At 41.7% G+C, this 24,273-nt stretch overlaps 2 protein-coding genes across 3 annotated transcripts in view; one reads left to right on the forward strand and one right to left on the reverse strand.

Moving 5' to 3' along the window:
- LOC115481337 overlaps positions 1–1,054 on the reverse strand; it is a 45,801-nt gene extending 44,747 nt beyond the window's left edge. Inside the window, exon 1 of the mRNA XM_030220393.1 lies at positions 969–1,054. The gene's annotated coding sequence lies outside the window, so the exon portion shown is untranslated. The remainder of the gene's footprint in view (positions 1–968) is intronic.
- The window catches only part of TSHB (thyroid stimulating hormone subunit beta), a 58,526-nt gene continuing 35,260 nt past the window's right edge, over positions 1,008–24,273 (forward strand). Inside the window, exon 1 of one of the 2 annotated variants that reach the window (XM_030220399.1) lies at positions 1,008–1,054. The gene's annotated coding sequence lies outside the window, so the exon portion shown is untranslated. The remainder of the gene's footprint in view (positions 1,055–24,273) is intronic. The other variant, XM_030220395.1, reaches the window with a different exon arrangement.

Genomic DNA, 24,273 nt, shown 5'->3' on the forward strand with positions numbered 1-24,273 from the left:
TCCAAGTTTGTTGGCTTCTTTTTGATTTTTGACATTTTTCAGTTCATTTCAGACATTAATTCAGAGGTATATGTGCATAAAGTCCATTTAGTGTGCATTTCTGGGGCATTCTTAAATAATATTTTAACATTCACCATTCAAGATATATCTTGTCCAAAAGAAACCATGAATGGGAGCATTAAGGCTTCGTTTTGGGCTTCTTTAATGTGAAGGACAGGTGATTTCAGGATCTTTGATTTTCTAAAGGCACTAGAGATCCAGTACCCTCACCAATAAAGCAAGGAAAGACATCCTTATCCACCTGGAAAACATGTATTCACATGATTTGCACCACCACGTTTGAAAAGCTGAAACATCTTTCCTTGTTAGGGAATATGGCGGCCTTGTGTCTTCACCTTGGGACGCTGGGAACCTGCCATGACTTTTTTGGAGGGATCTGGAGATGAAAAAGCCTGTCCTGGCCAAATGCAATCAAAATAAAGCCAGAAAACACACAATGCCCGCTAAAAGGTGAATGAGCTACGCAGCACTTTAACTAAAGGTTTTCACTTCTTGCCCTGGAAAATAATGGTGGAAGATCACTTATCCCCGCTAAAATACACTTGGAAACCTCCCTTTTTTTTTTTTTTCTTTTAGACTTATGACCAGAAAAATATTCTCTCCTAAAAGGGTGCCTGTGTGGTCTGCAAAGATCACAGGCAGCCAACGTGTTATTATGCTGGTGCAGTTAAACGTATCACTTTCGGATAAGAATCCTAATTTACTGAAACCAATTACAGTAATTGCTGGCAGAAGAAGGCTCATTAACCTGTAACATAACAATGCTGGAAGTTCTCTTATGACACAGTCCTGCCTGTATCCCAGCACTTTAGTCTTAGAAACCAGGCTGAACAGTATGTGCGATAAACGGACAGCGGTGCATTCAGAAACAGACGGAATGGAAATCAGAAAAAGTTAGCACACGGTACCTGTTGCTGTCAGCTTCTGATCCTGTCTGCAAACTTTTCCCAGCCTTGCTGAGCAGAGATCCAGACGCACGGATAATACAGTGCAGGTTAGAACATTTCTGCGTGTATTATTTTGAACGACGCTTCCGGGTATGTAAAGAGTTCTGTGCAAAGCAGCCAAAAAAAGAAAACAAAAAAACCTCAAGACACTTGTCTGCCGCGCCTTAATCTGGCCATGCCTCCGTCCTCTCTGCAGCAGGAGCAGGCACTAGGGAACCTGAGGTGTGCTGAGAGCAGTCTAGCAAAGGTTAAAATCGAGCAACTCACCCTAAGGAGAGAGCAGAAATCTGGGGACTTTTGGGCTGTTCTGTACCTGAAGGTGCCTTCCGGGGGCCAGGTTCCTGTTTATTGCAAAGGCTTGGGCATGCTTTCCCCTGGAGGGCTGGGTGAATCATGGAGACATCGCTATGGAAACCACTGAAGTTTCCAGGGAGTTTTGGAGATTAAACAGGGCTCAGGGGTATTAACAATGGGGTAGGGCTCACCTGTCTACCATGGTGACCTGGGAAGATAGAAGAGGCCTCATAGTCTCAAGAGGAACAATCTTTTACAGTGGAATCGGGTTTCAGACCTTTACACTGCATGAGGCCTCTGCCTGGTTTGCTAAAGAGACATATTTAGTGCTCTGTAAGATTAAAGAAAAAGGTACAGGGCTTGATTCTTTTATTAGTTTTAACAGGGACCCAGATCACTTATGTTCTCTTTTGCTAAAGAACAGTGGTAAATTTCTTGCATTAACACGTAGTAAGTGTAAAGCCTGTGCGTTAAATGCAAGGGCCATGGCCCAGCATCTCCTTAATGAAACCAGTTAAAGAGAGACCATCAGGTTGAGCTTTAGGTCTCTCTTGAAGCGAAGAGGGATCAGATCGTACTCCACCTACCAGGTCTTCTTCTGAGTCCCAAGAGCGGTCCCATTCAGACTCCTCATCGTACTCTGATTGGTCTGTCTGTGCCTGCCCCGCTCCCCTGGTGGTGCCCCCCCCCCCCCCCTGAGATACAGCCCTACCCTATTCCTCCTCCAATGTTGAGAGCAATACTGCATGTGTTGATGTCAAAGTTGACACCCTTCGAGGTGATGGCGTTGAGGATCTCCACACAGACATAAATGAAGCCTGAGGGAGAATCTGGGGCTGGTCCACAGTTGGAGCAAGCGCCCTCGATGCCTGAGCAGACTGTAACTGCAGCATCTGTGCCAGCTCCTCCCTGAGTATAGCTCAGAACTACTCATCGAAGGTAGGCATCGGCGAAGGAGATGGGAGCGAGGCAGCCTGAGAAGGCATCAGTGCTGAACTGGAAGCAGGGTCCTGGCTGCTCAGAACCTTGTGCACTGGTCCCTCTTCCAAAGAGGGGGCGTGCACCTCCTGGTGCCAGCTCTTCTCTGGTACAGGCATTGCCGATGCCCCAGAGCTCCTGGCACTGTGCATTAATAAGGACCAATGCTCATTCTTCTTGGGCTTCCCCCAATGCGTAGCATCATGGTCCTTCAATGTCAACAAGGATGACGCCGAACGTGTGCACACCCTCGGTGTTGGGTCTGATGCTGATAGGTCCCTGGTCCTACTCTCTACGCCTGTTGTCAAGAGAGCTGGACACCTCGATGCTGGTGCTCTCTCAGTGGTAGATGAATTCTTAGCAGCCATCATGGTTGATGCTTCCAGTGCCGATGTTGATGGATCGGTCTTCTAGGAGCCAAAGGTCTCTCCTGAAGAACCTGCTGTGCCCTCTGTGTCCTCAACTGCAAACAGAGAGAAAAAGAGGTTCATGGCACCCGTTGAACCAATTGTGCGGGTCAGTCACGGAAATCACCCGATTGGGCGCACTTTTTGAAGCCACTGGGGGTATTCTTGGCCATTGAGAAAAGAATTGCAGCCAAATTAAACTCCTCAATAATGAACAGTAAAAAAGGGCAGCATTCAAATTGAGGTCAGTACTCTGACCTAAAAGGGTCTAGCAACCTGCAAAAAAGAAAGGAAACTTTTAAGAGACAAAAACACAACAAAATATAAAAGGGAAAAGGCTAAAATTAGGAGTAAGAAAACAAAAAAAATAACTGAAAGGAACAAAAATACCCGCATGGGAAGGCACTACAGTACATAAGTATTGCCACACTGGGACAGACCAAAGGTCCATCAAGGCCAGTATCCTGTTTCCTACAGTGGCAAATCCAGGTCACAAATACCTGGCAGGATCCCAGAAAAGCTCAATACATTTTATGATGCTTATTCCAGAAATAAGCTGTGGATTTTCCCAAGTCAATGTAATTATGGACTTTTCCTTTAGGAAGCCGTCCAGACCCTTTTTAAACCCCACTAAACTAACCGCCTTTACCACATTCTGTGGCAACGAATTCCAGGGTTTAATTACACGTTGAATGAAGAAAAAGTTTCTCTGATTTGTATTAAATTTACTACTTTGTAGCTTCATCACATGCCCCCTAGTCCTAGTATTTTTGGAAAGAGTAAACAAATGATTTACGTCTACCCGCTCCACTCCACTCATTATTTTATAGACCTCTATTATATCTCTCCTCAGCCGTCTCTTATCTAAGCTGAAGAGCCCTAGATGCTTCAGCCTTTCCTCTTAGGGAAGTCGTCCCATCCCCTTTATCATTTTCATCGCCCTTCTCTGTACCTTTTCTAATTCTACTATATCTTTTTTGAGATGCAGTGACCAGAATTGAACACAATATTCAAGGTGCGGTTGCACCATGGACCGATATAAAGGCATTATAACGTCCTCACTTTTGTTTTACATTCCTTTCCTAATAATACCTAACATTCTATTTGCTTTCTTAGCCGCAGCAGCACACTGAGCAGAAGGTTTCAACGTACCATCAACGACGACACCTAGATCCCTTTCTTGGTTTGTGACTCCTAACGTGGAACCTTGCATGACGTAGCTGTAATTCGGGTTCCTCTTTCCCACGTGCATCACTTTGCACTTGCTCACATTAAACGTCATCTGCCATTTAGACGCCCAGTCTCCCAGTCTCGTAGGGTCCTCTTGTAATTTTTCAGAATCCTCCCGCGATTTAACGACTTTGAATAACTTTGTCATCAGCAAATTTAATTACCTCACTAGTTACTCCCATCTCTAGATCATTTATAAATAAATATGTTAAAAAGCAGTGACCCCAGCACAGACCCCTGGGGAACCCCACTAACTACCCTTCTCCATTGAGAATACTGACCATTTAACCCTATTCTGTTTTCTATCTTTTAACCAGTTTTTAATCCACAATAGAACTCTACCTCCTATCCCATGACTCTCCAATTTCCTCTGGAGTCTTTCATGAGGTACTTTGTCAAATGCCTTTTTGAAAATCTCACACTGAAAGGAGAACATGATGATACATCTTCCCTGCTTCGTGAAAAAAACGAAGACTGAGGGATCCGTGCTCGCACATCAGGCACGAAGGCACCAGCGAATGCATGGTGGAACTCTACTACAAAGTTCTACAATAATCTCGCCAGTCAGTATCTTCACCATCAGTTGACATCACCCAGCTGTGAGAATACTTAGCCTGCTTTTCCTCAGAGAATGAGAATTATAGACATCGGTGCCAGGCAAAATGGTAGAGACTTTTATAAAGAATAAAATTTATATAGCATATACATAATCACGGATTAATGAAATAAAGCCAACAGGGATTTAGTCAGTATTCTCAATGGAGAAAGATAGATAGTGGAGTTCCTTAGGGGTCTGTGCTGGGACCGCTGCTTTTTAACTTATTTATAAATGACCTAGAGATGGGAATAACTTGCGAGGTAATTAAATTTGCTGATGACACACAGTTATTCAAAGCTGTCAAATCACAAGAGGACCTTATGAGTCTGGGAAACTGGGCATAAAAATGGCAGATGAAGTTTAATGTGAGCAAGTGCAAAGTGATGCACATGGGAAAAGAGGAAGCCAACCTAAAGCTACATGATGAAAGGTTCCACATTTCTGAACCTCTTTTATTAGAGGTGATAGCTAATTCACTTGTACTTATTCGTCTTTATTGTTCCCCTCTTTAAAATCTGAAGATTGGAATAGGGTCTATCAATTCCTAGCAGATTCTTAATTTAAAGTTTCCAAATCTTCTCATAATCTGTGGACTAGAAGTTTTATTTTTCGAATAGAGGATTTGGGTATTAAACAGCATGTTGCTGGTCACACACTCGATTTAGTTATGATGGATTTTAATTCCTCAGTTCAGATTTCATCACTAAGAACGCTCCCTCTTTCCTGGTCTGACCATTTTTGTGTCTTGTTTCAGGTTTCTTTAACTCCTCTTCTGTCACCTTCCTCTTATACGGGGTTTTGGTCAAGGTGTCTAGGTTGTATTGACCCCCTTTCTCTCCCTTCACTTCAAGGCTCCTTTCTGGAGGATTTCTTTGAACTTCAACTCGATGAACAGGTCTCTACCTGAAACTCATCATTGAAATACGTTTTTGATCAGGTAGCGCCACTAACCTTTTGTCCAGAAATGCATGAAAAAACATCAGCCATGGTTTCATCTTGACCTACGTTTATGTAGGCGCCAAGCTAGGAGGGCTGAACGCCGCTGGTGTAAAACACAGATCAGATAAACTTCTCAAGCTTTGTCGACAGACTCGGCAATACTATATTGTTCAAACTCACTTAGCCAAGAAAGATTTCTTCTCTAGACAGATTCAGGAAGTGGGAAACTCTACTATACAGCTTTTTCAGATTTTTAATTCTCTTATCTCATCTCTGTCTGATGGCTCATCAACTGGTCTTCTTACCTCTGAAGTTTTAGCTTCATATTTTACCTCTAAAATAGAGAAGCTTCGGGTTCCTTTCCTATCGACATCACAGTCTCTTCCTTCCGCTGTTTTCCCATGAAGTGTGCTTCCTTCTTCGGTCAATGCTGCTTCATGGACAGCATTTAATATTCTATCTTTAATATGTATCTAAGTTGTTGTCCTAGTTTAATGTGACTTTTTGTTCCTTGATCCATTTCCATTTACTTGGTTGACGCACCCTTCCTTAGGACTTTCTCCATTTCTTCTTTCTCTGCTATCTCATAGTTTGACCTCGGTGGTAGTTCAAACTTTGCTCAAACATGCACTTATTAAACCTATTTTGAATAAATCTCAGCAGCCTTCGATCTCATTGATCATTTCTTGCTTCTTTGGGTATTTCAGGAGCTGTACCTAAAAATGGTTCACTACTTTTCTGGAACATTGTTCTTTCACAGTTGTCCAATCTGCATCTATTTCTAATTCTCATGCACTTTCTGGTGGAGTTCCCCAGGGTTCGGTTCTTTCACCTTCTCTTTTCAATCTGTTTGTTAGCTCATTAGCATTAGTTATTTGTATGCTAATGGGCTTTTGGTTTGCTATATTGATCCAATGTCTGTCAATTTAGGCCCACTTCAGGACTGCCTGCGAGAAGTAGCAAACTGGCAAAGGGAGAATCATTTGGTTCTTAACCCTGAGAAGATAGTGGCTAGTTAGATCACGGGTTCTTTTTCTATTTCTTCTCTGATGCCTCTGTTCTTTGATAGACAGATTACTCCTGTTAACTGTTTCAGATATCTTGGGTAATTGTTGACTCTGCTCTGTCTTTTACACCTCAAATATCTCAGGTTATGAAAACTGGTTTCTATTTTCTCAGTCGGTCTGGCCATAGCCTGGTAGATTTAACTTCGCTTTGCTCTCTGTTTTATGCATATATTAACTGTCATTATGATTATTGGAATTCTATCTATGTAAGTATTACTAAGGCTAATTTAAAATGTCTCCAAACACTGCAGCACGTATAATCTGTCATGTAAACCATGTTTCTCCACTGTTGCAACGTCTTCATTGGCTACCTATTGAGTTCCGAATAAAGTTTAAGATCTTTGCAATGACACACAAAATGTTGCATACCGCTACCCTTTCTTACTTGGCTTCTTTGTTTGTTCCCTATATTGTTCACCTTCTCTTGTGAATTATTTGACTGATCTTGAGTGATTTGTGCTTTCCTATCCATATGATGGCATTCTTTTCTCAGTTTTAGCTGTTTTTATTATTATATTTTAATGTATTGTGAACCATTTCGATTTGAGTTCAAGAGAAGTGGTATAGTAAACATAATAAAAAATAAACATTAGGCCCAGGAAAAAGATCTAGGCATCATCGCTGATGATATGTTGAAACCTTCTGCTCAGTGTGCTTCTGTGGCTAAGAAAGCAAATAGAATGTTAGGTATTATTAGGAAAGGAATGGAAAACAAAAATGAGGATGTAATAATGCCTTTGTATCACTCCATGGTGCAACTGCACCTCGAGTACTGTGTGCAGTTCTGGTCACTGCATCTCAAAAAAGAGCAGAATTAGAAAAGGTACAGGGAAGGGCGATGAAAATGATAAAGGGGATGGGATGATTTCCCTGTGAGGAAAGGCTGAAGCGGCTAGGACTCATCAGCTTGGAGGAGAGACGAATGAGGAGAAATATGATAGAGGTCTATAAAATACTGAGTGGAATGGAAAGGATAGATATGAATGGCATGTTTTCTCTTTCCTAAAATTCTAAGGAGGCATGCAACAAAGCTACTAAGTAGTAAATTTAAAACAAACCGGAGAAAATAATTTCTTCATTCAATGTGTAATTCAACTGTGAAATTCATTGCCAGAGAATGTGGTAAAAACAGTTAGCTTAGCAGAGTTTAAAAAAGGTTTCAATAATTTTTCTAAAAGAAAAATCCATTAGCCATTATTAAGATGGACTTGGGAAAATCCACTGCTTATTTCTAGGATAAGCAGCATAAAATCTGTTTTACTTTTTTGGGATCTTGCCAAATACTTGTGACCTGGATTGGCCATTGTTGGAAATAGGATACTGGGCTTGATTGACCATCAATTTGTCCCAGAATAGCAATGCTTATGTTCTTATACCGCTGCATGTATTATGGTGTGAGCCCACTCTTTATTAAATAAATGATGATGCACTTCTTGTCCCTGACACATCTGCCCCCACATCCAACCCCCTTCCCAACGCTCCCCTGCCAAGCTCCAATCCCCTATGTAAGTCCTGGGGAGGGGGGGGGGGATCTGGGGAAGGGGGTTCAGCTAGGAGTGGGCGATTGGAGATCATGGAGTTGTCGGGAAGGGGAATCAGAAATCCCAGAGTGCAGGAGCAGCCTAGTGGTTAGTGTAGTGGGATGAGAACCTGGTTTTGATTCCTATTACAGCTCCTTGTGACTCTGGGTAAGTTACTTAACCCTCTATTGCCCCAGGTACTTAGATTTTGAGCCCACTAGGGGCCGAGAAAGTACCTGCATATAATAATTGTAAACCACTTTGGTTGTGCCCACAGAAAGGCGGTATATCAAATTCATGACCCTTTACCACTGCAGCTTGTGTTACCAGACTTAGAGGCATATTTTCAAAGCACTTTGGGAGGCTAAGTTCCATAGGTTTCTATGGAACTTTGGGAGGCTAAGTGCTTTGAAAATGAGCCTCCTAGTGCCTCCTCTTGAGGGCTGGTAAGTACAGCTGTGCTCTCAACATTCATGACAGCTAGTGCATGTTACCAACCCATGTGCTAGCTATTACAGCTGGCTACTCCTCTGACCTGCCTGTGTCCCACCCTTCAGGCAGTTAAAGCGGGGTTGCTTTCTGTACTGCTGATTTTTAACACACGGGAGACGTTAACGTGGGGCCACTCTAATATCTATCACGCAGTAAAACCCACATTAGCCGGTTAAAGCATCTTTAGTAAAGACTGCCATAATCACAAATGTACACCTATTGAGAGACACTGTTAGGCATATTTTCAAAGCACTTTGGGAGGCTAAGTTCCATAGGTTTCTATGGAACTTTGGGAGGCTAAGTGCTTTGAAAATATGCCTAATTGAGGCGTATTTTCAAAGCACTTAGCCTTACAAAGTTCCATAGATTACTATGGAACTTTGTAAGGCTAAGTGCTTTGAAAATGAGCCCCATGGGGAAGCATGGAATGGTGCTACTCTTTGGGATTCTGCCAGGTACATGTGATCTGGATTAGCCACTGTTGGAAGTAGGATACTGGGCTAGATAGACCATTGCTCTGATCGAGAATGGCTGTTCTTATAGCATAAATAAAAAATATAGAGGGCTGTTGAGCTTAGATTCCCCTACTGACACCTGATTTACACAACCTATATCTAATTACTAATACTTCATAGACGAATCCATTTGAACCATCTGCCTGTCTGAGCCCTTGTGGATAATAGTAACAAAATCCAAATAAACTAAACAGCAAAACCCAAACATGAATGTGGAATTACAATAATATTTTAGTTATGTAATTGCAAACTCGTATGTGATTTAATCAGTTGACTTTTAAATCTGTGTTTAAGGTGTATTACAGTTACTAACAGCTGATATTCAGCCCATAGCGGCCAGCGTTTAATTAAAGAACATCCACCATGGGTTCTGGATATTCACTGCTGGACAGTACCCAAATACTGGCACTGAGTTTCTGGGTGTAAAACAGCCACTAGCCTTTATCCAGGTACCTGCAATATTCAGACTGGAACCTGGATAAAGTTAGAACATTCTTTTTGCTGTCCTAACTTTATCTGGATAGTTAGCCAACTAGTGGACTGAATATTGGTAGTAATGGTGACATCCAGCTCCACTTTAGCTGTACTGCCCTGGCACCATCCGGTATCCCCCCTCTTTCCACCATTCCATCCACTTTTTTCATTCCCTTTACAACCCTACGAACGTCATATTCTTACACTGTCCATTATCCTTCTCTTCCTGCAGTCCCACCCATATCTCTTTAAACACTTGTTGTAAACCTCTTTGCTCTGCCTTTGGCTTTAAAGGTGGTATATCAGATCTGTACAAATACCTAAGGCAATGGGAGTGAAATTACTTGCCCAAGATCACAAAGTGGGTCATTTGGAGAAATAGGATTTGAACTCTGGCCTCCCTGCTGCTGAAGCCACTAAGCCACATCACGTGTTGAATTTCTTTCTTTACTGCTTGAATCTATGTGTAAAAAAGCTGGGAGGATGGAGAAGAGTGATTGTGGTTTATACCAAGTGTTCTTCTCAAGGCATTCCCATTTTCTGTTACTATTGCACTTACCAAAAATGTCTTCAAATTTCAGGATACTTATTATCCACAGATAAAAGGGACAGCAATGAGTGCCACTATGACACCTTCTATCGCTAATTTGTATGTTGCAAAATTTGAGGAACAGTTTCTTATAGAACATACTTTTAGGGAACAGGGGCACCTTTTTATCCAGCTCTCTACAATGTTGGTAGATGACAGTATATATAAGTGACTAACAAATAATATCACTGTATTTTTTTAAATTATTATAAAATTTTTTCTAACAGACCTCAGAGGTGTTGTTGGAATAGATTTCCACTTTGATGTTAACACACCAAAAAATCAATCGTATATGCCTCTCGTCATTGGTCACCACTAAATGAGTTATCTTTTTTTTATTAAATTAAATATATTGTTTATCAATTTTCTAATGTGACTCTACCTTTTCTAATGTGACTCTACCTAACTATCAGTATCTCCTTACTAAAATTCACTTGTTATAGTATATAAACTATTTGTATAAAAATATCTTTATACTTAGCTTTTTTTCAAAAAAGCTTCCATCCGATAGAGTTGCTATCACTCCTCCTTACTATATAAGTGAAACATCAAAGCATTTCAGTGACAGTCTAACAGGATGGGGGTGGGTAGGTGAGAGACAGGGAGATATACATGGAGACAGGAGGGTGTCAAAGCAGTACAATTTTATGGTTTATAATGGACTAGAAAACCCAGATCTTTAAGTCCTGTCTGGTGGGTGTCAAAATATTTAATCATTCTGACTTCAAAGGTCTTACGTTCCTGTATTGTTTTAAAGTTCCCTTTCAGGATTCTTACCATCAAATCACTGGTACAGTGTTCTGGTTTTGTAAAGTGCTGTCCCACCGAGGTGACATCCTGATTGGTACTAGCATTTTTCATATGGTGTCTATGTAAATTAAATCTCTTCTTCTACATCTGACTTGTTTCTCCGATGTAGCAGCCTTCGTTGCATTTTTTACACTGAATGATATATACCACATTGGAAGATGAGCACATGAAAGATTCCTTAATGTTGAATATTTTTCCTTTGTGAATGACCATGGGGTCCTGTGAAATGTTTTGGCATAGTTTGTAGCTGGATATATTGCAAGGATATATGTCATTCTCTTCTTTTTGAGTCTGTGTTGGGAGCTTACATTTGCTTATTTCTGATCTGACGAAGAAGGGCAACCTTCGAAAGCTAATCAACAAATGTATTAAGTTATGTCCAATAAAAAAGGTATCATCTTATTTTCTTTTCCATGTTTTATTTCTATTGATTACCTTTAAAAGTGGACTAACACGGCTACCACACCTCTCTACTTTTGGTTCTGCAAGTCTAAAATGCCGACCTGCTTTGTTTACTCTGTTGGCTATGCAAAGTCTGAAATGCCCAACTTGAATTGTTTACACCGTCTGCTGGGCAAAGTCTGAAACATCTGGCTTTGTTTGTTTACTGTGCAAAGAAAGTCTGAAGCGCTTGTGAAATGCCTGAAACGCCTGACATGCTTTGTTTTTACTGTTTGCTATGCAAACAAAATCTGAAACGCCTGACTTCTTTTGTTTACACTATCTGCTGGGCAAAGTCTGAAACGCCTGACTTCTTTTGTTTGCACTGTTTGCTATGCAGGCAAAGTCTGAAACGCCTGACTTCTTTTGTTTGCACTGTTTGCTATGCAGGCAAAGTCTGAAACGCCCGACTTCTTTTGTTTACACTGTTTGCTATGCAGGCAAAGTCTGAAACGCCCGACTTCTTTTGTTTACACTGTCTGCTGTGCAGGCAAAGTCTGAAACGCCCGACTTCTTTTGTTTACACTGTCTGCTGTGCAGGCAAAGTCTGAAACGCCCGACTTCTTTTGTTTACACTGTCTGCTGTGCAGGCAAAGTCTGAAACGCCCGACTTCTTTTGTTTACACTGTCTGCTGTGCAGGCAAAGTCTGAAACGCCCGACTTCTTTTGTTTACACTGTCTGCTGTGCAGGCAAAGTCTGAAACGCCCGACTTCTTTTGTTTACACTGTTTGCTGTGCAGGCAAAGTCTGAAACGCTCGATTTTGCTTTGTTTACGCTGTCTACTATGCCGACAGGAATCTGTGCCTTCCCTTGGACTTGATTGCTTTAGGAGAGGGGCTAAAACTGGTTTTTGTGCTGGAAGTTGTATTTAATTAAAAAAATAAATTTATAAAACAGAAACTGCCTCTCTTCTGCAGCCACTGTTGTCCTCGGAGGACAAATCCCTGCATTAAGGGCTTTGCAAAGGAAACAAGAGAAATGCACAAAAATCCCATTAGAATTATGCACAATATAAGAAAATGATTCCTTATGTAGCTAAAGGAGTTATTATCACTGCATATATATATATCTAATTTTTAAAAATTTATTGAGGCATCAAACCGTTACCATAGAACTTTGTAAGTCTTAAGTGCTTTGAGAATAAGCCCTATTGTCTCCTTTTTATTTATTTTTTTAATTTGCGGAGCTGGATGGGGTCACCCTTTCAACTCAGATTATTGCCACTGATAATGCATCGTGCCCCTTCACTTTAGAAAATAATGATGCAGAACTTGCAATCTTTTGACCCATTCCCCCCCCCCCCCATGTCTGTATGTATGCTGCAGGGAGAGGTTTTAACATGTTGCTGGGGGTGGAGCAGTAGAGGAAAGAGCAAAGGAGACTGGGGGGGTCAGAGGCATAGCTGCGGGGGGGGGGGGTGCAAAGGGAGTGGCCGCTCCCCCAAACAGGTTTTGAATGAAACGACGCCTATGTGGGATCTGCCCTTCAGCCTAACACTGGCACATATTTTACATAAGGTCTGCTCCTCCTGATGTTGAAATCTGGCTAAGCTTCTGCTGGGGGTACAAATGTACAGCTGTCCCCTAGATTTGATGTTGACACAGCTGCATATCTTTCCCTTGAACCTCCTTTGTTCCCTCCTTCCCTTCCTCTGCGTGTAGGATCTGACAGTTTTGAAGGGAGCAAAGGAGATTGCAGCCCTTTCTTTGTAGCAACAACCTCCCGTCTGGGAGAATTGTAGATGTCCTCTGGATCCTCCATATCCAGGTTTAACTTGTCCAGCCATGGGGAAGGACGCTGTGACAGTTGGTGCACTGAGCTGAAAGGGAGGAGGAAGCACAGGAGATTAATGGGAGAAATATGCAACCAGCAGCAGATTTCTTATTAGTGTTAAAGATGGTGATCGGATCATATTGTAACATATTTATTGTTGGATAACAAAGCAATGAGAGGCTGTGCATGAAAGGACTGTTGCAGTGTATATGGGTAGGCTACAGGAAGCTTTCTTCCTAGCTCTAAAGGCAGATCTGGAGACCTTTGGATTCCCCAGGTCCTCTGGATCTGGTTTTGAAATGTCCAGCAGTGGAGGACAAGGCTGTCGGAGGAGTGTCTGGGGGTTTTCTGGAGAAATATGCCTCATCTATTTTAAATTAGAAGCATTGGGATCACTAGCTAAGAATGCCTACTGCATCTGTGACTCACTTTAATCTGCAACTACAAAAGGTTTGAGTTAAATCAAAAATCCAAATGCAGATACCCAAATTACGAGTAAATATATATTACCAGTAAAAAAGTCCTGTTTCTGACAGAAATGAAACAGGCGCTAGCAAGGTTTTCCTCGGAGTGTGTATGTTTGAGAGAGAGAGAGTGTGTGTGTGTGTGAGAGATGGGAGTGTGTGTGTCAGAGAGAGAATGAGAGCGAGATAGAGTGTGTGTGTGACAGAGAGATAGTGTGTCAGAGAGAGTGTATGTGAGAAACAGTGAGTGTGTGCCCCCCTCCCCACGCCCACCTCTCTGGTCTCAGGACCACCTCGCCACTCGCAGCTGCCACTGGTAATGCTGTCCGGCCGCTGCTGCTTCTCCTGTTGAGCAGCAGCGGCCGCTACAAAAAGAAAAAAACAATAAATGTTTTTAAACCTGAAACGCGGCACCATAGACAGCCATCAGGCATTGGCTGTCGGCTCTGCAGCCGCTCCTCCTCTCGCCTCTCACGTCGCTGTGCTCCTCCGGGGTCTTACTCCAGGGGCAGTGACGTGGAGGCAAGAGGAGGAGCGGCTGCAGAGCTGACAGCCAATGCTTGATGGCTGTCTACGGTGCCGCATTTCAGGTTTAAAAACATTTATGGCTTTTTTTTTTCTTTTTGTAGCGGCCGCCGCTGCTGCTGAACAGGAGAGCAGCGGCGGCCGGACAGCGTTACCAGTGGCAGCTGCGGGTGGCGAGGGGGTTGATGTGCCAGGGGGGTGTTTGATGTGCCGGGGGGGGCTTGGGTGATGCGCCGAGGGGGTGTTTGAGCGGCGCACTCACTGCTCTGCGTGTTTCCCTACTCCTCCCCCTACCTGGGAATCAGCTGTGAGTGACGTCAGCCTGGCTACGGAGCCTAGCTCAGCAACTCCAGGAGCCACAGACACAGGCAGCTACTTTAGAACGTTGGTGGTGAGAATTATTATATAGGATAGTCCATATTTAAGTATCACATTTTAGCATTTTTTTCAACACTGACTGCTGAGGGCAAGAATATTCAATGCTGGGCCATGTCCAGGCACTGGATTGAATATCTGGGTCTTTCTGGCCACAAGACATGGGTTTTGGCTGAACACCAGCTGGGACCTGCATAAGGGATCTCCCCCCCCCCCCCCCCCCGAAAATATTTGGGTAGGTGTGCATCTTCTCTCACCATCCCAGCTCCCACTCCCCTGCCAAACTTAAAAATTGAATACCTTAGCTGATGGGATCACCAAACCTTGCAAACTGGAGATATCTGCAGCTTGCCAAAATGTGGAACCCATTAGAAATGGCATCATGCTAAAAACAAACCAATGTCTTCTGCTAGGACTATAGGACAATCCATGAAGTAAACTGTTGTCCTGGGCCAGTGCTGGGAGGGGGGAAAGCAGGGCAATTGCCCTGGGTTCCAAGCCTGGCTGAAGCTGAAGAAGGTACAGCCTGCTAGTAGACTCTAGGGCTCCCTTACAAATTTCTGCCCTGGGTGTCAGCATGTTTAACACTAGACCTGCTGGTGTTGGATTTAAAATAACTTTATTGTACAAGTTTCTGCTGGGACAAATGTTTTTCCCTTATGAACCGATCTTTCCAGCTTTAACCTCTCACAGCTTTCCAGTTGTGTTTCAGTTACTGTTAAGAGCAAACCAACCTTTATACACTTTTGTTTTTATGTTCCTTTCGTACGATTGTTAAACCCAACCCAAGGCATACGTGACGTTAACTATTGACTCAAGAGATAACCTCGACTTGTGTAGGGTTTCACACTCCAGGGTCAATAAACCTTGACATATTCCAAGGTAGAACAGATATATATATATATAGTACTGCAAAGAAATGGAAGTTCCTATTCCTGGGCATAATGACAGAACAAACATTCATTGTCAACATTTTCAGAGAGAAAATATTCTAGTGGAGTCTGTTGTACTCCAAGCCGTATGACATCATTGATTTCAGCACCAATTAAATTAACGTTTTGAGTGTGCGCCATTTCTGGGTTGAATTATCCCTAGGTTGAGTAACAGTGTTTTATAAAATGATTCTATTGTGCTTTTAAAATCACTTGGGGGAGGCAACATTAATTTGCATGCAGTGGCAGTTATAACGTTAAACACCTTGATGGGCAGATTGGATGGGCCACTTCAGGTTGTTATTTATTACAGTAATAGGTCTTGTACTCTGTAATTCAGGATTTTTAATGATGTTGATATGAAATTCATTATATAGAAAAGTATTGGTTTGTCATAGAGCAGCAGGTCTCCATCAGTTGGAAAAGGCTCCAATGACAATGCAACAGCAGGCATTTGTCTTCCTGGACACACCAAATGGGGGGGGGGGGGGAAGCCGTAGTGTATCGGACCCTACATCATTCTCTGTGGAATTCATTTTGCAAGACAAAAATCAATGGCAATGTTTCTCAGTTATATTAACATGATACTACTCTGGAATTACAAAGTGGGAAAGGAGAATAGGCAGTGATGAGGAAAACGCCCTACAGTGAAGTTAAATTAAGGATGGACACAAAAGTGGCTGATTTTTTTTTAAGCAGACCTGAGGAACCAATACATTTCAGTAATCAGCAAAGGTCTTCTTGAAAACATTAGTACAAGCACTAAATCAAACTCGGGAGCTATCTTTTTCAGTGTAATTTTGAAGGGTAAAGGGTCGTGCAGTTGATTGTCGCCATTCAGTTTTCATTTCTGTTATGCAGGTACTCATGTTTCTCCAGTGCTTAAGCAGTAAAGAATACACTTTAAGGTACTGATGATTGTATATCAGATCTTGCGTGCTGGCTGCACCATATTATTTGAAACGAGCTTTGTCCGTCTACCAGCCAAGATGGGTATTAAGATCAGAGACTGCCATGCGACTGTCAACAGATGAAGTAGTGCGTTTACATTATACTGATATGCGGGCTTCTGTGTCGGCCGGAATTCCATTATGGAATGCTCTCCCTGTATACTTTCGCCTTTGTGATAGATTCTTGAAGACCAAGGGGCCCTTTCATTAAGCCACGATAGGCTCTACACATGTGCAGCGCATGCCCAAATGAGACCACCAGGCGGTAATTTCAGATTTGGTGCATACCCATAACTCCTGGATGAATTATTTATTTATTTATTTTATTTGTTGCATTTGTACCCCACATTTTCCCACCTATTTGCAGGCTCAATGTGGCTTACATAGTACCGTCAAAGGCATTTGCCCAGTTGGTGGATAACAAATACAAAGTTGTATAGTGATTGTATGAGGTAAAAGTGGAGGGTCGGAATGGATGAAGATTGCGTGTTGTCCTGTGCAATCATAGTCATGCTGTGTTGGTAGGTGAAGAGGGTTACGTGGGGTCGTTGGGGTAGGCCTTTTTGAAGAGGTAGGTTTTTAGTGATTTCCTGATTTATTTATTTCCTCCCACCGTTTCCAGTGGCAATTGGTGCGCATCGACCAGTCACCGTGCTTGTAGCATGAGAGCCCCTTACTAATAGATCAATGGTTGGCATTAAGGGCTCAGGCTGGTTTTAGACGCATGCTGGTTTCAGTTTTACCACATGCCTTTTTCTCATCACATTTAAAAAAAAAAGCTTTTTTTTTTTTTTGCAGATGTGGTAAAAACCGGCCCAGTGCGCACTTAATATAGGCGCCTACACTGCCGCAGGCCACTTTTTACCACGGCTTAGTAAAAGGGCCCCACAGCTTTTTGTAGCTGTGTTTTTTTTTTTTTTTACTATTTTTCTGATACTGTGGGGAGTTGGTTATAGTGTGTTTTGCTACGTACTGTTTTGTTCTATAATGTGTAATGGATTATGAATGTTTTATTGGAAACTACCTAGTTTTAGGTGGTCTATAAATAACATAAATACGTTCTCTGTCCCTAATGGGCTCACAGGAAAAGCTCCTGGCTCTTTTTTTTTTTCAGGAACGCTAAAAGATCAGCACGCACTTTCCTGAATCTTCACTTCCCTAGCTGTAAAAGACTAAAATACAGATTAATACATGTGTCCAGCTTTTCCTACATGAGTACGCAGTTGTGAAATGCATTACCACTGGACCTGAAAACAATCTACGACCCAATCAACTTTTGCAAGTCACTGAAGACCCATCTCTTCAACAAGGCTTACCACAACATTCCACAATAAGAATTGTAGCGCATCACCATTTACCAATATTCCAAATGTTATCTCTCTATACCTGACTACTTAATTCTATTATGTCATCCATGCTCTTTATGCAATACCAATTGTATCTTTTACTCTGCTATGGCGAATGCCATGACGGAACATTGTAAGCCACATTGAGCCTGCAAATAGGTGGGAAAGTGTGGGATACAAATGCAACAAATAAATCACATGTCCGGGGCTATTCAGTGCCACATAACCACATTTAGCCACCGAGTATTCCCACTAATCGGCCAACTCCTAACCAGCTAGGTTAGGGGAGAACTGGGGCGGAGTTAGTACGGAGCATCTACTTGGTTAGCAATGATGTTAAGTCTGCTAACTGACTAAGGGTCCTGTTTACTAAGCCGTGCTACTGTTTTTAGCGTGCACTAAACACTAGAGTCGCCCATATGTTCCTATGGGTGACTTAGCGTTTTAGCGCACGCTAATGCACCCTGCTTAGTAAACATAAAATGTAACCGCATAAAGTTTGGTCATACCCAGATATTCAATGCCAGGTTGTGGTAACGGCAGTTAGTGTATTGGGTTTAAAAAAGGTTTGGACAAGTTCCTGGAGGAAAAGTCCATAGTATTGTTGAGATGGACATGGGGAAAGCCACTGCTTGCCCTGGGATTTGTAGCGTGGAATAGTGCTACTAATTGCGTTTCTGCCAGGTACTTGTGTCCTGGATTGGCCACTGCTGGAAGTAGGATACTGGGTTGGATGGACCATTGATCTGATCCAGTATGGCTTTTCTTATGTTCTAATGAGCAAGGCATGCCTGGCATTGAAAATGTATGGTAGATTCACCCATGGCTGGAAGTGGCTTGAGAGCTGCTTACCACCACGGACTGAATGTCAGCCCTTAAGTTTTTTTTTTTGTTGTTTTTTGTTTTACTGTACCCGGGGCAGTGGAAGGTTTTATTGCTGGTTTTATTTATTTATTGTTTTGATTTTGTCCAATATTTGTTTCCGTTAGTGAGAATGTGAGAAAGGTGCTAATTTTGGGCACTCTTTCTGCCATTCACTCTACACTGGGCATGAATAATATCCATAAGATGTAGGATTTCATTGTTTATTTTTGCCAAGTGTTGTAAAATGTTTTACTAGTGGGAGAATTATGGTATAGCCAGTTACAGATGATGGATTCCTTTTCCTAGAAACAGTTAAAATCTAAAACTGGTTCCGTTTTTCCTGAATTGGGATGAGAGAGTAGACAGAAGGAGAGAAATGAGGAAATCTAGAGATTTGATTACCAACATTCCCACTTAGTAAAGTAAGCCATAATGCTATGGGGTGCAGTAGCAAGAATGGACTATTCCCACATGGTGCCAGTAGTGGGATCCTGAATCTGTCTGCCCACAGCGAGATAACTTATCAGGTAAGGCATGTTCTTAAGCAAGGGAGCTGAGCAACCAAGCTAAGGTAAGCAGGCTCAATGCGGCTTACATGGGGCAATGGAGGGTTAAGTGACTTGCCCAGAGTCACAAGGAACTGCCTGTGCCTGAAGTGGGAATCGAACTCAGTTCCTCAGTTCCCCAGGACCAAAGTCCACCACCCTGACCACTAGGCCACTCCTCCTATGAGTTTATCTAAGGGAGTTGCAGAATCTCTGATGTGGAGTCAGAAGGTTGAAGGTTCAAATCCTGAGACATGTGGTTAATGAATTGGTTGCCACATTATGAGGCTGTTGAAACAAATAGAGAAACTTCACGGGTAGAAGAGCATCATGACATGAGAATAACAATGGTTTCTGTTTTCAGAAGATATTTACTACACTCCAATCACAGATCAGGAAAACCTTATGGACAGAATGTCCGATTGTTGTCCCCATTTGTGGGTGTATAGGATATTATATGAGGCCAGAAAGAACCTCAAAAAGTCATGTAGTCCATCCCGCTCCATTTGGAAAACCATGTATGCAGACTATTTTAGATGCATTTCATTTTGTTCTTTATAATAGTTTCTACCATTTTGCCCAGAACTGATGTCAGGCTTACCAGTCTGTAGTTTCCCAGATCACCCTGGAGCTCTTTTTAAAATATTGGTGTTATGATGGCTACTTTCCAATCTTCAGATACCTCAAACAATTTTTAATACTAGGTTAGAGATTACTAATTGTAGGTCTGCAATTTCATTTTTGAGTTCTTTTAGTATTATGGGGTATATACCACCCAGTCTGGGTGATTTGCTGCTTTTTAGCTTGTTTATTTGGCCTATTAAATAGGTTCACTGAGATTTATTTCTATTCCTCTGAATCATCACCTTTAAATACAATTTCTGACATAATGATTGGTATTTCCCTTGCATCTTCCCCAGTAAAACTGAAGCAAAGAATTCATTTAGTCTCACCACCACTATGGCCTTGTAATCCCTGCGTGCTGCTTTTACCCCTTGATGATCTAATGGTCTAGTTGACTCCCTCACAAGATTCCTGCTTCTGTTGTACCTGAAAAAGTCTTTATTATGAGTTTTTGCCTTTGCAGCAACCTTCATTTCAAATTTTTCTCTCCCCCCCCCCCCCCCCAATTATCAATGCTTTGCTTCTCATATGCCATTTCTGTTTTCATTTTGATCCTTTTTTTTTCTTCAAAAGATTTTCTTTTAGCTATAATAACCTCTCTCACCTCACCTTTTAACCACGCCAGCTGTTGTCTGGCCTTCCTTTCACATTTTTTAATACATAGAAAACATCTGGTCTGGGTTTCCAAGCAGGTATTCTTAAATAACATCCACAGCTGTTTACTAAGGTGCAGAAGTAATTAGCATAGTTTTTGGGGGGGTTGTGTGTTTTTTTTTAATGTGTGCTACCACTAGGGCATGTTAAAACAACTTGTGCAGTAAAGGTCCAGCACTAATTGCTTAATGTTGGATGGGGTGGGGATTGGGCAAGGTATGAGCCAGACGTGGACTGCACATTGCAGTCAGCGTGTGAAAGGTAGCATGCAGCTGTCAAATGTGCAGTTAACACAGGCTTACTTAATGCCATCTCAGTAGGTGGTGTTAAATGTATCTGGGCTCATAGTGCCTGAAAATAAAGCACAATATATGCGACACAAAAAAAATTAAAGTATGTAATGGACATAACTCAATTCTTCCGCTGTACGTTTCCCTAAATGTGACTGTGCCACATGAACTTTATCCTACAATACATTGTTTTGTTTTTTTTAATTTTATTTATCATTTTACTTAATTACATTCACATTTATCACGTAAATGTAAGGAAAAACAGAAATTAATATAAAGAAAAAGAAAAAACATTTTCTCACAACAATATATATAATTGTCCACAATTGGGGGATCCAAGATCAGGAAAACAATCTCAAAGAAAATAAGAAAAACACCAAATGGTTAATCTTACAAATTCATATTTACAATACATTGTTTTATGTTTTTTTCACACAAAACATTTTTCCCTTGCAACACCATTTTACAGTGTCTAATACTATGTGATTTTTTAGTATGTTTTTAAGTGTAATGCTTAGGATTTTGCTTTTGCATCTCTGTCTCATAATTTTTTTTATAATTTTTATACAATTTTCTATGCATTTATTATTGATTGCCTTTTGTTTACACTATTTATTATTGATGAATTTTTGCATTATTCATGTTTATATTTTATGATTATTTGGCATTTGCATCATCTATGTTTTAAGCTTCGTGAAGATGTTTTTATGAATTTGTTTCATATGTCCATTATTGAATGTTTTACAAAAATGTTTTTATAAGTTTATTTCAATTGCTTTTCGTTTGCATTATTCATGTTTTATATTTGTTTTTATAGACTCCTGAAGAAGGTGCTACGGTGCCAAAACACGGCTGTGTTGAGTCGAGTTGTTGTAATAAACATTACTTTTTATTTACAATCGTACGTCGTCTTCATTGTTTGAAAAGAGCCTATCTTCCCCACCCCCTCTTTGTTTCGTGGGGATTAAGTGCACCTCCACACTCTGTGTGATACTCCCACACCTTGTGCGTTTTCTTTTTTGGATTGTAGTTTATCCTACCACAACATCACTTTGTATTTGCTCTCACTGGAGCCGGCAAACGCCTTCCGGTAGTATGTAAGCCACATTGAGCCTACAAATATGTGGGAAAATGTGGGATACAAATGTAACAAATAACTAAATAAATAAACGTTACAACAGGGCCTTTGTACTTAAGCTGGGTTGCTTTTGGTTATTAGCATATGTTCAATGCCCCTTAAACTTTGCAGCTACTCATTTAAGCTTTTTTTTCCCCTTCCATTTTCCTCATTTTATCATAGTTGCACTTTTGAAAGTCAAATACTAACAAAGTAGGGGATCCTTTTACTAAGGTGCACTGAAAAATGACCTGCGCTGGTGTAGACGTGTATTGGATGCGCACAGCTCCATTTTTCAGTGCACCTGCAAAAAAAAAACCTTTTTTTTTTTTGGCTGAAAATGGGCATGCGGTAAAATTAAAATTTGCACGCATTCATTTTGGGCCTGAGACATTACCGCCACCCATTGACTTAGCGGTAAGGTCTCGCGTGTTAACCGGGCGGTAATCATCAGAGCGCGTACACTGCTGATTGCTGCCCGGCGCCGGAAATCTTTTGGTGCGCATATTGGATGTGCGTAAAAAATGAAATTATCGCCCAGGCCATGCAGTAGCTGGGCAGTAGTTAGGAATTGGCACGTGTTGGGTGCGCAGAGGTTGCCTACGCAGCTTTAGTAAAAGGGCCCTAGATTTCCTTAGTGTTTTCAGTCCAGCTATTAACTCAGATTTGGTCATGTGGGTGAGTGGCCTAGAGCACCGGTCTTGCAATCCAGAGGTGGCCGGTTCAAATCCCACTGCTGCTCCTTGTGATCTTGGGCAAGTCACTTAACCCTCCTTTGCCTCAGGTACAAACTTAGATTGTGAGCCCTCCTGGGACAGAGAAATACCCAGTGTACCTGAATGTAACTCACCTTGAGCTACTACTGAAAAAGGTGTGAGCAAAATCTAAATAAATATATGGAATGTTGCTACTATTGAAGATTCTACATGGAATGTTGCCACTTTTTGAGATTCTGGAATGTTGCTACTATTTGAGATTCTAGATTGCTAGTGGAGGAGTGGCCTAGTGGTTAGAGCACCGGTGGCCGGTTCAAATCCCACTGCTGCTGCTTGTGATCTTGGGTAAGTCACTTAACCCTCCATTGCCTCAGGTACAAACTTAGATTGTGAGCCCTCCTGGGACAGAGAAATATCCAGAGTACCTGAATGTAACTCACCTTGAGCTACTACTGAAAAATGTGTGAGCAAAAAATAAAATAAAATCTGTGTTGCCACGTGGCCCCCAACACCTTTACCTCTTGCATGAAGTCCTGTATCCCACTAAGGACTAGATCTATAATGGCTCCCCCTCATGTCGGTTGCTGAACCAGCTGGTCCGTGAAGCAGTCATTTCCTTCATGTAGGAACTGTACCTCCGTGCTTCATCTGCTCTCAGAACTTCCTAGAGAATTTGTTTTAATGGTTACCATTTAGGTTCTGAATTCTACTCAGAAAGCTGTTAATGAAATGCACAACTAAATATTATTTTCCTTTTACAAAATTGCACTCCTGTTTCCAAGGGGACCTCCTGCCCCCACTTAGAAAAGTGAGCAGAAGCTAAATGTATTGGTCATTGAGATTAGCTACTTGAAGAACCCTGGATGGATGATTATAACCGTGTTGAGGCTGAACTTGGGTAAACAGAAATGCTACCGACATTTTCCGTTGGGAAGTCAAGTGAAAATCATTTGCACATTAACCTCTGTACATAGCCAAGCGAAGTTAACAAGTCACTCCCATTTCATTCAGGTATAAAGTAGTGATGTCAAAGAAGAGATTGCTTTGGTTCATGGAAAGGTTACATTTGCAATATTCAAAGAAGTGTTCATAATGCAGACTGCTTCCAAAAACATGAGCGCAGCTGTGGGCAGGATTTGCACCAGATGGCCAGCTTTTGAACCCCGGTGTTCTAGGTACAGTGTCATGCCATCATGGAAATGTCACATCAGCTGTTCCATTTTAACTCTGTCTCCCTCCTCCTCCCTGTCTGAGGCATCGTAACTGAGCTACCTTTTGCAGGACTGTCTTTGTTTCCTGCCTGAACAAAGCACCTTTCTAAGCATAACATAGAAACATGGAAAAATGTAGGCAGATAAAGACCGTTTGACCTATCTAGTCTGCCCATCCATGCCACCTACTCTCCCTTTCACTCCCTTAGAGATCGTACGTAGTTGTCCCAAGCTTTCCAACTTCTTCATCCAGATTGCAATTCCTTAAGGTAATCCCCCATCTGAATAAAGTTTAGTTTTTAGTTTTTGTTTGTTTTTTTTAAGTTTAGAACCTTCACTTTTGAATGAACCCTTTCCACATTTATGAAGATCTAGTGGCAAAAGCAGATAAGAGTGGGTACAGTGGCAAACTCATACGTGAACTGTGTGCTGTCACCCGAGATGTACACCGGTGTCTTTGGCACACACTGTATGAGTGTTTAAAAAATGCAACATATCTGAAAACTGCTCACATTTAAAACACCT

Source organism: Microcaecilia unicolor, chromosome 12, assembly GCF_901765095.1.
Source record: "Microcaecilia unicolor chromosome 12, aMicUni1.1, whole genome shotgun sequence".
NCBI lineage: Eukaryota > Metazoa > Chordata > Amphibia > Gymnophiona > Siphonopidae > Microcaecilia > Microcaecilia unicolor.